The sequence below is a fragment of the Natrix helvetica genome (assembly GCF_964273705.1).
Source record: "Natrix helvetica genome assembly, chromosome: W".
NCBI classification, from domain to species: Eukaryota; Metazoa; Chordata; class Lepidosauria; order Squamata; family Natricidae; genus Natrix; species Natrix helvetica.
Window position 1 is genome coordinate 77964012 of NC_138555.1, and position 13403 is coordinate 77977414.

General features: G+C 37.7%; 1 protein-coding gene across 3 annotated transcripts in view; it reads left to right on the forward strand.

Moving 5' to 3' along the window:
* LOC309400509 (T cell receptor alpha chain MC.7.G5-like) overlaps window positions 1-13403 on the forward strand; it is a 233387-nt gene that overhangs the window by 125713 nt on the left and 94271 nt on the right. The gene's annotated exons all lie outside the window — the stretch shown is intronic.

Below are 13403 nucleotides of genomic sequence, written 5' to 3' on the forward strand. Positions count from 1 at the left end.
TTTGGTGCTGGGACGAAACTCCAGGTTCTACCAAGTGAGTGATATTATGAGGATACATTTTTAAAGTAATTCAAGCTTTCTCTCTCTCTCTCTCTCTCTCTCTCTCTCTCTCTCTCTCTCTCTCTCTCTCTCTCTTTCTGTCTCTCTTTTTTCTTTCTCTCTCTTTCTTTCTCTATCTCTCTTTCTCTTCCTTTTTCTTTTTTCTCTCACCTTTCCTTCCCTTTTTTCTTTTGTTCTTTCTTTCTTTCTCTTTCTTTCTTTCTTTCTGTTGGTTTATTTTGTTTCCTTCCTTCTTTCCATTTTATCTTATTCTTTCTTTCCTTTTCTTTCTTTCTTTCTCTTTCATCTACCCTTTTCTTTCTTTTTTCTCTTTTATTTCATCCTTTCTTTCTCTTCCTTTTTCTTTTTTCCTGACATCCTTCTTTATTTCTTTCTTTCATTCTTTCTTTTGTTATCTCTCTCTTTCTTTTGTTTCTTTCCGTCCTTCTTTCCTGTCTATATTTCTTTCTTTCCTTTCATTTTCTCTCTCCCTCTTTCTTTCATCTTTCTTTTTCTTTTCTCTCTCTCTTCCTCTTTGTATCCTCCCTTTATTTTCTGTTTCTTTATTCTTTTTCCCTTCCCTTTTTCTGGTTGCTTTTTCCTTCTCCTTCCTCTTTCCTTTTCCCTTCTTTTTGAGACAGGGCTAATTTCTTGATTAAAGCGAGTAAACTCTGAAATAAATGTTACAATTACTTTTTGCACTATAAGAGAAGTACTTCGATAGCACCTTTTCCACTTGACAAATGTTAGCGAACAGCATAAGCTTTTGCAGACTGAAAAGTCTCTCTTTCTTCAATTATTCTCCAAAGTTGCCCAGTCTCCTTCAAAAGAGGAACAAGCCAGGCAGTGATTCTGGATATATGGGAGCTTCTCTTTAGCCCATTTGTGATATGGCACAACACTGAATTTAACTTTTAAATTTGTTGGCATCAAACAGCCATCAAGAAGGTTTGACAATCTTGGAATAATTGAATGAGGATGGACTGTAATCTAATATAAATATGTATTATTTCTAGAAATACATGAGTTGATTGAATGTAATAATTATGATTAATTTCATTAGGTGCCACACTGTTCACACATTGATTTGAGATATTAAAAAAGAAGAAGATTTGACAATCCGGCCATAGCAACTGTTATATTTTAATCCTAAAGTCTAGTGATTTAGCTTTTCAAAGGGAAGCTATAGATGCTGATACAAATGTGAAGGCATGTTTTTGTCAAGACAGAAAGCACTGTGTCTAACAGTGGATATGACAAGGTTTTCTTTGGAAGGGGGACTAGGCTGATGGTCCAGCCAAGTAAGTTTTAGCCCTTTATCTTGTCCTTCTGGTTGACCCAAGAGGGTCCTTTATAATCATAATTGCTCTAAAGAAAACCTGAAACTCCTTTGGATTCTTTATATATTTTTTATACTTTTAGATATGTTTTTGTTTTCTTTCCTTCCTTTCCCTTACCTTAGTTCTACTTACAGAATAACAGTGTTGGAAGGGACCTTGGAGGTCTTCTAGTCCAACCCCCTGCTTAGGCAGGAAACCCTAAACCACTACAGACAAACGGTTATCTAACATCTTCTTTAAAAACCCCAGTGTTGCAGAATTCACAACTTCTGCAGGCAAGTTGTTAATTGTTCTAACTGTCAGGAAATTTCTCCTCAGTTCTAAGTTGCTTCTCTCCTTGATTAGTTTCCACCCATTGCTTCTTGTTCTACCTTCAGGTGCTCTGGAGAATAGTTTGACTCCCTCTTCTTTGGGGCAGCCCCTGAGATATTGGAAGACTGCTATCATGTCTCCCCTAGTCCTTCTTTTCATCAGACTAAACATACCCAGTTCCTGCAACCGTTCTTCATATGTTTTAGCCTCCAGTCCCCTAATCCTCTTTGTTGCTCTTCTCTGCACTCTTTCTAGAGTCTCCACATCTTTTCTACATCGTGGTGACCAAAACTGAATGCCATATTCCAAGTGTGGCCTTACCAAGGCATTATAAAGTGGCATTAACACTTCATGTGATCTTGAATCTATCCCTCTGTTGATGCAGCCTAGAACTGTGTTGGCTTTTTTGGCAGCTGCTGCACACTGCTGGCTCCTGTTTAAATGGCTGTCCACTAGGACTCCAAGATCCCTCTCACAGTTACTACTATTGAGCGAGGTACCACCTATACTGTACCTGTGCATTTTTGTTTTTCTTGCCTAAATGTAGAATCTTACTTTTTTCAACACTGAATTTCAATTCCATTGTGCTAGATAGCGCCCAATGTTCAAATCTGTCAAGATCCTTCTGTATCTTAAGCCTATCTTCTGGAGTGTTGGCTATTCCTGCCAGTTGGGTGTCATCTGCAAATTTGATTAATTCCCCATCTATCCCCTAATCCAAATCGTTGATGAAGTTGTTGAAGAGTACTGGGCTAGGTAGTTTTTGCCTTCTTTTAAAAAGTACAGTCCAATAAATTTAGAAAATATTTTCCTGAACAAATTGGATAGCCCAATAAGAACCTGGAAATCCTCTAAATTTTTAGAGAGAAAATGGCAGACTGAATTCACACCTCCAAAGAAGAAACTAGATCCCTAGTGATAGTATTTGATTGGTACAGATGTCCAAATGAAGCTTCTGATCTCCAAGAACTGGGTCTTTAATGCTTTTATCCTAAACTTGAGAAATTTAGCTTTTCTAAAAAAAAAAAAGTTACGATTACTGAAAGAGATACAGATTATGTTTTTGCTAAGGCAGAAAGCACTGTGTATGATGGTATCACCTATAAAGTCATCTTCGGAAGTGGGACTAGGCTGATCATAACACCAAGTAAGTTATTAACCAAATAACAGACTAAAAAAGTCGGAAGGGGCTTTGGAGGTTTTCTAGTCCATACCCTGCTCAGGAAAAAGTCAAATGGCTTTCCAATCTCTTCTTAAAAATCTCCAGTCTTGGAGAACCAACAATTTCTGTAGGCAAGCTCTCCTAGTGATGAATTGTTCCAACTGTCAGGAAATTTCTCCTTAATTTTAGGTTGGTTCTCTCGTTGATTAGTTTCCACCCATTGCTTCTTGTCCTGCCCTCAGGTGCCTTGGAGAATAGCTTGACTCCCTCTTCTCTGTGGCATCCCCTGAGATATTGGAAGACTGCTATCATGCCACCTCTGCCCCTTCTTTTCATTAAACTAGACCTATGTAGTTTCTGCAACCATTGTTTATGTTTTTTAGCCTCCTGTCCCCCAATCTCCGTTGCTGCTCTTCTCTGCACTCTTTCTAGAGTCTCCACATCTTTTTAACATCATGCTGACCAGATCAAAAATAATTGGTAAGAGTAGTGAAGTTTTCCCCTAGTCTCCCCTAGTCCTTCTTTTCATGAAGCAAACGTTCATATTTTTTAGCCTCCAGTGTCCAAATTTTTTTCCTTTCTTCTCTGTACTCTAGAGTCTCATGTCTTTTTCATGTCATGGCGACCAGATCAAAAATAATTGGTGAGAGTAGTGAAGTTTTCCCCTAGTCTCCCCTAGTCCTTCTTTTCATGAAGCAAACGTTCATATATTTTAGCCTCCAGTGTCCAATTTTTTTTCCTTTCTTCTCTGTACTCTAGAGTCTCATGTCTTTTTCATATCATGGCGACCAGTTCAAAAATAATTGGTAAGAGTAGTGAAGTTTTCCTTAAACTAATAGGTTTTTGTAAGGAGCTGTAACATTGTGAACGATAATACTTTCAAGATCACTTGGGGATCTGGCACAAGATTGATCATTAAGCCAAGTAAGTTGGCCCACGAATATTGTAGTGTACATTAATGTACTTCTGTTGTGCTTGAGGAAGCTTGCATGTGCTGTCCCAAAGGTGATTTTCAAAAGGAAATTGGAAAAAAAAGCACCTTTGTTGACAACCATGACCTGGATGGCTGAGAATCTCCGTGGACTTGTATGTAATGGTTGGTTGGGCAACTTTTTAACTGCGCTTCAAACATGTTTGAAGTAGCTACATTTCCTGAATTAACCAGTTATGTTGCTGGATGCTAAGAAGTTGCACATCTTTTAATTGAGCTTAAAGAATACAATATAGTCATTGTGTTTACGAAGTCATTTTCTGAATAAATAAATACATTGGATGAGCATTGTAAATTAGTGTCTTGAAGTAACTGCTAGTAGAAGTAGGAAGACATGTATTTGTTAAAACAGAAACTGTAATTATCAAAACTATTTTTCTTTCTATATTAATTTCTTTCTTTCTATCCTTCGTTTTTCCCTTCCTTTCTCCCTTCCTTCCTTTCTCTTTCTTTCTTTCCTTCCCTTTTTCCTTCCTTCCTTCTTTCTCTTTTTCTCTTTCTTTCACCTTTCCTTCCTTCTTCCCAGCCTCCCTCCCTCTCTCCCTCATCCTACCCCAAATTTATATGCATCCTCAGTGATTAACTAACATTTTCCTTCCTTCCTCTTCTTTCTTTCTTTCTTTCTTTCTTTCTTTCTTTCTTTCTTTTTCTTTCTTCTTTCCTTCCTTTCTTCCTCCTTCCTTCCTTCCTTCCTTCCTTCCTTTCTTTCTTTCTTTCTTTCTTTCTTTCTTTCTTTCTTTCTTTCTCCTTTCTTTCTTTTTATCTTTCTTTCTTTCTGCTTTTTGTTTTTTTTGTTTTCTTTCTTTCCTTTCTTTTCTTCCTTCCTTCTTCCCAGCCTCCCTCTCTCCCTTCCTCTTCCCCATCTATTTCCAACATACAGCATATTCACTCTATTACACCTGGATAGCTTCCATAACCATTTCAGTAACTATCCACTAGTTCTTAGGCATCTCAGAATCAAATGTTACATTCCAAAGTCTTTTTCTGAACAGACCAATTGGATGAGCATTGTAAAAAAGAGTCTTGAAGTCACTGAAGAGAGCCTAGAAATTAATGGATGGTAAGGCCAGAGTGTAGATTCACTCATCCAAAAAAGAAACTAGAGCATTAAGAAAATGATTTTATACCTACAGATGTCCAAAGGTTGATTCAGATTCTCAGTGGCTTCAGTCCTTGACATTTAATTCCTAAAGTCTAGAGCTTTAGTTTTATTAAGAGAAGGTCCTAGCTGCTAGGAGAATTAGGAAGACATGTATTTGTTAAGACAGAAAGCATTGTGTATAAGAGTGGCACCTGGAAGGTCACCTTTGGAAGTGGCACCAGGCTGGTTGTCACGCCAAGTAAGTTTTTGGCCTTTATTTCTGCTCTGGTGGTCAGTGCAAGTAGGTGCTGTCTCAGCTCTTATTATCTGGCATGGTCCAGTTCTCCAATGATTCCATCCATCTCTTGTTGTAGCCTCTACAAGAAAGACCTTCATGTAATTACATTCAATGACGACTTTTGATTTTAAACGATTCCAGCTTTCTTTCTTTCTGTCTGTCTGTCTGTCTGTCTTTCTTTCTTTCTTTCTTCCTTCCTTCCTTCCTTCCTTCTTTTTTCCTTCTTTTTTCTTTCTCTTTCCCTCTTTCTTCTCTCTCTTTCTTTTTATCTTTATTTCTTTCACTCTTTCTCTCTCTCTCTCTTTCCTCTTTCTTTCATTCTTTCTCTTTCTTTTGTTCTTTTGTTCTCTTCTTCATTCATTTCTTCCTATCTTTCTTCTTCCTCTCTCTCTTCTTTCTTTCTCTATCTCTGTCTGTCCCTCTTTTATTTCTCTTTCTTTTTCCTTTTTTCTCTGCCACCTTTCTTTCCCTCTTTCTCTTTCCCTCTCTTTCATGTCTTTTTCTCTTCCCCCCTCTTTCTCTCTCTCTCTCTCTCTCTCTCTCTCTCTCTCTCTCTCTCTCTCTCTCTCTCTTTTGCTTTCTTTCTTTCTCCTTCTCCTTTTATTAAAGTGAGTCAATACTGAGATCTATGTTACAAATCCTTTTTGCACGCTGACAGAAGTACTCTGAATGCACCTTTCCTAACTAACACATTTTATCAAATGACACAAGCTTTCCTAGAATAAAAGTCTCTGTTTTTACAATTATTCTCAATTATTGAGAATTAGATCCTCCAAGGCAAGCTGTTCAGTTACTTTCAAGAAAGGGACAATCCAGGCCGGGATTCTGGATACAGGAGAGCATGTCTTTAGCCCATAGGTGGTATGGCACAACATTGAGGTTAACTTTTACATTTGTTGCCATGAAATAACTATCAAACATTTGACAATCCTGCATCAGCCATTGTTAATATTTTAATCCTAAAGTTCGCTCATTTAGCTTTTCAAAAGGAAAGTATAAAATGGCGATACAAACAGGAAGACAAGTTTTTGTCAAGAGAGAAAACACTGTGTACAGCAGTGGAGCCTTTAAGGTTTTCTTTGGAAGTGGAACAAGGCTGGTTGTCACGCCAAGTAAGTTTTAGCTGTTTATTTTGTCCTTCTGTTCTACACAAGAGAGTAATTGGTACTAAAAAGTTCTGCAAAGGAAGTCAGAAACACTTTCTGTTTCTTTCCATTTTTTATACTTTTGGCTTGCTTTCTTTTTTTTCTTTTCTTTCCCTCCGTTCCTCTATCTTAGTTCTAGTTAGTTGTTTAAACTCCTTTTAAAGAAAGAAAAAGAAATAAAATCCCAAAAAATTACAGGAGCAAATGGGATGACCAACAAGACTCTGGAAATAGTCTTAATTTTGGGATAGAAAATGGCAGCAATTGGCTGTTTATTTCCCCCTTCTAGTGTACAAAAGACTTTCATAGCTATTAAAAAGTTCTGTAAAGGAAATCTCAAACTCCTTCTGTTTCTTTCCATTTTTTATACTTTTGACTTTTGATTGTTTTCTTTTTTGTCTTCTTTCCTTCTGTTCCTTTATCTTAGTTCTAGTTAGCTTTTTGAATTAAAAAAACCCTCCCTTTTTAAAAATGAATTACATTCCAATAAATTTGCAGGAATAAACTGGAAGGGCAATAAGAAATTTAGCTCCTTCCTTCCTTCTTTCCTTCCTTCCTTCCTTCCCCCTCCTCCATCCTCCCCTCTTTCCCATAGTTCTTAACTTTTCATTCCTTTATCTTAGTTCTAGTTAATTTTAGTATCCTCTTTCTTTTAAAAAAATAAATTCCAATAAATGTATAGGACCTTTTCATGAACAAACTTGATGGCAGGTGTACTTGATAGCTTATTCCCACCACAATTGCAGGAAAATACTTTAGGAAATTAAAGCTGTATTTTTTCATTGTGAAGGGTTTCTGTATTGTGTTCCTCTATTAAGAAATCAAAGCTCTATTTAGAAGAACTTGGCTAGAAGGAAGACGAGGTGAATAAGAGGGAAAACTTTGACTGAAGAAATTATGGGATAGAAAATGGCAGAGAGTGAATTCACACCTCCAAAGAAGAAACTAGATCCCTAGTGACAGTATTTGGTGGGTACAGATGTCCAAATGAAGCTTCTGATCTCCAAGAATTGATTCTGGGCTGTTTTAATCCTAAAGTCTAGAGATATGGCTTATCTAAAGGAAGTTATGCTGGCTGATAGAAGTAAGAAGTCATGTTTTTGCTAAGGCAGAATGCACTGTGTCTAACTATGCAAATAGTAAGATTTTCTTTGGAAGAGGGACGAGGCTGGTCGTTATACCAAGTAAGTTGCTCTGGCCATTGGTGTCAATCACGGTTGGCCAATAAAGAATTCTATATCTATATCATCTATATCTATATCTATACCTAAATCTATAGCTATATATGTATATATCTATAAGAGGGTACCTTCCTTGCTCATCCCACCCCAAATTTATATGCATCCTCAGTGATTATCAAAAAGATATTTCTTCCTTCCTCTTTTTCTTTCTTTCTTTCTTTCTTTCTTTCTTTCTTTCTTTCTTTCTTTCTTTCTTTCTTTCTTTCTTTCTTTTTCCTTCTTTCTGGCTTTTATCTTTCTTTCTTTCTGATTTTTGTTCGTTTTTGTTATCTTTCTTTCCTTCCCTTCTTTTATCTTAGTTCCAGTTAGTTTATAGCTTCTTTTTTTTTTTTTTTTTTTTTTTTGTAATAAAATTTTATTGGTTTTTCAAAATTTATAGGGAAAAGGGTAAATGGACAGGTATACAAATTTTGGCAGTTGCAAAGTGTGTGAGGCCCCCCTCCCTCCATACCCATAGCGTACATTTATATATAATGCATTAGTATATAATTGATTATAATCAGCATATTAGTTCTATTATTAAATTCAATCAAATTAAACATTACAATATAAAATCCAAATATAATTCCATTTTCACTTTCGGTCAATTTATAATAATATGATTTTCATATTTATTTCTGTGATCTGAGTCTTCTTGCTATTGCCCCATCTCCCTCCACTGGCAGAGCTCTGGCCCCTCCCGTGTCCTGCGTGTCCGTTGTAGTGTCTGGTGGTTTCTCTAGGAGTGTTTTATTTTTTTCCATAAAGGCCTGCGCCTCTATGGGTGAATTAATTCTGATTCTTGTCTCCTCCCAGAATATCAGCATACCTTCAGGCATCAACCATCTAAACCACACCCCTTTCTGGTATAATTTATTCGCTAATTGCGAATAATTTTTTCTTTTTTCTCTAATCTTCTTAGGGATCTGCTTCAGAATGGTTATCTCCATATCATGATATGTCAATGCTTGCCCCCTTTGTACACCCAGAATTTCATCTCTTGTGGTTTTTCTAAGGAATTTAATGTGAACCTCCCTGGGTAAATTGTGTGTTCTAGCATAAGCTGAGTTCACTCTATAAACCAGATCTATATCCCACCCCATCTGTTGTTTTTCTTTGTGTGTATAGTCAGCCAGAATGTTTGTCATGATGTCCCTTATATTTTCCCCATCTTCTTCTATAACATTTTGAAATCTAAGATAATAGGACATTCTCTCAAATTCTAATTTCATCTGTTGGATGTCAAGATCTTTGTTCCCTTTCTGCACGGCTTCCACCCCCCCCCTCACCTCCTCCACCCCCCCTTCCACAAGATTCAGTCTTTGTGAGTTCTTATATATTTGGGCTTGATTTTCTTTAATTTCATCTTTCATTTCCCTTAACTGTTTCTTGATTTCCTCCTGGCCCTGTAGAATTTGTTGAAGCATTTGTTGAAAGTCCATCTCTGTAGTCTTATGGTGCATCAGTTCTGTTATCTTTGACTGTGTGGCTGGACTGGATGTTGCGGATGTTGGAGCAGAAGTGGCAAAGCCAGGTTTTCCAGGAGGGGGTCTTTTAGATGCCATCCTTTATAACGTTAAAAGTTCAGTCCAAATATGAAGTAAGCAATTAGAAAAGAAGGGTAGCCAGGTGAATCCGGGAGCAGAATAACCAGGCAGAAGAGAATCTCTCCAATAAGTCTGGCAATAGATAGAAAATTTCCCCTAGAAGGTTAAAAAAATACCAATCCACAAGAGGTTCCTCTGGGAGACACGGAGACAAAGACCGGAAGCCTGAATTTTAAAGGTGGAGTCAGGTTTCAGAGTTCATAAAGACAACGGAAGTGTGCCATCTTGCCCTGCCAGTTTTGGGCACAGAGGCGTAACAAAGTTTTAGAAAGTTCCAAAAGTCCTCAAATCATTGTAATATGTAAAATTAAATTGAAAAGAAAATCATCTCAGCCTAAGTGAGGCTTCATTCGTTGGCTCTCCCCCCTCCTCCTTCCCCGGGGGCTGAGAGCAAAATTGTTTCTTGCCGCTTGTCCAAGGGGGGGGGGGGAAACCCCCCTCCCTCCAGCCGCACCTCCAAAATGCTCCGAAAGTTGTTTTAAAGTTTTAAAAGCTGAATCAAATCTTCATGCAAAGTAAGGGATGAAGAGAGAGGCAACCTCACCGCACCGCAGCTGCTTCCTTCAATTGTAGCATTCTCCAGTCGGCTTGTAGCGAGGCGCGAGGCGTGGAAACGCGATGCGCCCTCCGAGCTTGCTCCCCGGTGCCTTGGGCGCGCGAGAGAGCCCCCGCCGGCTGCCGCCGCTGCAGGAGACCTCCGCGATGCCGCCCCTCCGGCAGGACCCCTCTGCGGGGTGTCCTGTGCCCCCCAAGGAGTGGGGAAGCCCACCGGGGAGCCGGAGCGGGCAAAGAGCTGCCCGTCGCCGCCGCCGCCGGAACCGGAACTCCCCAGTTTATAGCTTCTTTTAAAGAAATTTAAATTCCAATCAATCTAGAGGATACATCAATGCCTCAAAAGAAGAACCTAGATCCCTAAGGATAGTATTTGATGGCTACGGAGGTCAAAATGAAGCTTTTGATCACCAAGAACTCAGTCTTGGACATTTTAATCCTAATGTTTAGAGATTTAGCTTTACTAAAGGAAGTTATGCTGGCTGGTAGAAGTAGAAAGTCATGTTTTTGCTAAGGCAGAAAGCACTGTGTCTAACAATACAAATTATAAAACTTTCTTTGGAACCGGGACTAGGCTGGTCGTCATGCCAAGTAAGTTGCTCTGGCTATTGTGGTCATCACACTTGGCCAATTATTCTTTATCTATAGCTATATTTCTATCTCTCTCTCTATCATCTCTATATATCTCTATATATCTATATCTATAAGAGGGTGCCTTCCTTACTCATCCTTCCCCAAATTTATATGCATCCTCAGTGATTAACTAACATTTTCAAAGAAAGAAACTAGATCCCTAGTGACAGTATTTGGTGGGTTCAGATGTCCAAATGAAGCTTCTGATCTCCAAGAATTGATTCTTGGCTGTTTTAATCCTAAAGACTAGAAATCTGTCTGTCTGTCTGTCTGTCTGTCTGTCTGTCTGTCTGTCTGTCTGTCTATCTATCTATCTATCTATCTATCTATCTATCTATCTATCTATCTATCTATCTATCTATCTATCTAATCTATAAGAGGGCTCCTTCCTTGCTTATCCCACCTCAAATTTAGATGCATCCTCAGTGATTATCAAAAAACATCTATCTTCCTTCCTTCCTCTTTTTCTTTCTTTCTTTCTTCCTTTCTTCCTTCCTTCCTTTCTTTCTTCCTTTCTTTTTCCTTCTTTCTTGCTTTTATCTTTTTGCTTTTTGTTTGTTTTTGCTTGTTTTTTTCCCTTCCTTTCTTTTATCTTAGTTCCAGTTAGTTTATAGCTTCTTTTAAAGAAATTTAAATCCCAATAAATCTAGAGTATATATCAATGCCTCCGAAGAACAAACTAGATCCCCAATGATAGTATTTGATGGCTACGGAGGTCAAAATGAAGCTTCTGATCGCCAAGAACTCAGTCTTGGACATTGGAATTCTAGTCAAAAAATTTAGATTTTCTTAATAAAGTCACGACTATTTATAGAAATAGGAAGGCATGTTTTTGTTAAGGTAGAAAACACTGTGTATACCAGCAACGTTGGGAAAGTCATCTTTGGGAGTGGGATGAGGTTGATCATAATTCCAAGTAAGTTACCCTGACCATTGTGGTGAGTGCAAGAGGGTTTCTTCCATGCTCATTCCCCCCTCCCCAATTGATATGCAATCTTCAGTAATTATCAAAACTATCTTTCTTTCTATGTTAATTTCTTTCTTTCCTTCCTTACTTTTTCCCTTCCTTCCTTCTTTCTTTCTCATTCTTTCTTTCCTTCCTTTTTCCTTCCTTCCTTCTTTCTCTTTTTCTCCTTCTTTCTTTCACCCTTCCTTCCTTCTTCCCAGCCTCCCTCCCTCCCTCCCTTCCTCTTTCCCATCTATTTCCAACATAGAGCATATTCAGTCTATTACACCTGAATAGCTTCCATAACCATTTCAGTAACTATCAATTAGGCATCTCAGAAACAAATGTTACATTCCAAAGTCTTTTTCTGAATAGACCAATTAGATGAGCATTGCAAAAAAGAATCTTGAAGTGACTGAAAAGAGCCTGGAAATTAATGGATGGTAAGGCCAGAGTGTAGACTCACTCATCCAAAAAAGAAACTAGAGCATGAAGAAAAAGATTTCATACCTACAGATGTCCAAAAGTTGATTCAGATTCCCGGTGGCTACAGTCCTTGACATTTAATTCCTAAAGTCTCAAGCTTTAGTTTGATTAAGAGAAGGTCCTAGCTGCTAGTAGAAGTAGGAAGACATGTATTTGTTAAGACAGAAAGCATTGTGTATAACACTGGCGCCAGGAAGGTCACCTTTGGAAGTGGCACCAGGCTGGTTGTCACGCCAAGTAAGTTTTTGGTCTTTATTTCTGCTTTGGTGGTCAGTGCAAGTGGGTGCTGTCTTAGATCCTATTATCTGGCATGGTCCAGCTCTCCAATGACCCCATCCATCTCTTGTTGTTGCCTCTAAGCAGTCCATATAAAGTAGAAAGTAGAAGTAGTAGAAGCAGAAAGATCTTCATGGTGTTAATAGCCATAATAATAATACTCAATACGTCCAGATTTCTAAATGATGCTTTGATTTCATGGACAAACTTGATGGCAGGTGTATTTGATACCTTTTTTCTACCTCATCTGGAGAAAAAAACACTTTAGGAAATTAAAGCAGTACTTTTTCGTTGCTAAGGCTTTGTGTCTTGTCTTGTCTGTGTCTATTAAGAAATCAAAGCTCTACTTAGGAGAACCTGGCTAGAAGTAAGACGAGGTGAATAAGAGGGAAAACTTTGATTGAAGAAATTATGGGATAGAAAATGGCAGACAGTGAATTCACACCTCCAAAGAATAAACTGAATCCCTAGTGACAGTGTTTGGTGGGTACAGATGTCCAAATGAATTTTCTGATCTCCAAGAATCGATTCTTGGCTGTTTTAAACCTAAAGTCTAGAGATTTAGCTTTTCTAAAGGAACTTATGCTGCCTGATAGAAGTAGGAAGTCATGTAGGGTTGGCCAATAAAGAATTATATATCTATATCTATATCATCTATCTATCTATCTATCTATCTATCTATCTATCTATCTATCTATCTATCTATCTATCTATCTATCTATCATCTATCTATCTATCATCTATCTATCTATCTATCTATCTATCTATCTATCTATCTATCTATCTATCTATCTCTATATCTATTTCATCTATCTATCTATCTATCTATCTATCTATCTATCTATCTATCTATCTATCTATCTATCATCTCTCTATCTCTCCATCTCTGTCTGTCTCTATCTATCTATCTATCTATCTATCTATCTATCTATCTATCTATCTATCATCTCTCTATCTCTATATCTATATCTCTATATGTATATATCTATATCTATAAGAGGATGCCTTCCTTGCTCATCCCACCCCAAATTAATATGCATCCTCAGTGATTTCTCAAAATTAACATCTATTTATCTTCCTTCCTTCCTTCCTTCCTCTCTTTCTTTCTTTCTTTCTTTCTTTCTTTCTGCTTTTATCTTTCTTTCTTTCTTTCTGCTTTTTATTTTTCCTTTTGTTTCCTTTCCTTCCTTTCTTTTACCTTAGTTCCCGTTAGTTTACAGCCTCTTTTAAAGAAATTTAAATTCCAATCAATCTAGAGCATATATCAATGCCTCAGAAGAAGAAACTAGATCCCTAAGGATAGTATTTGGTGGCT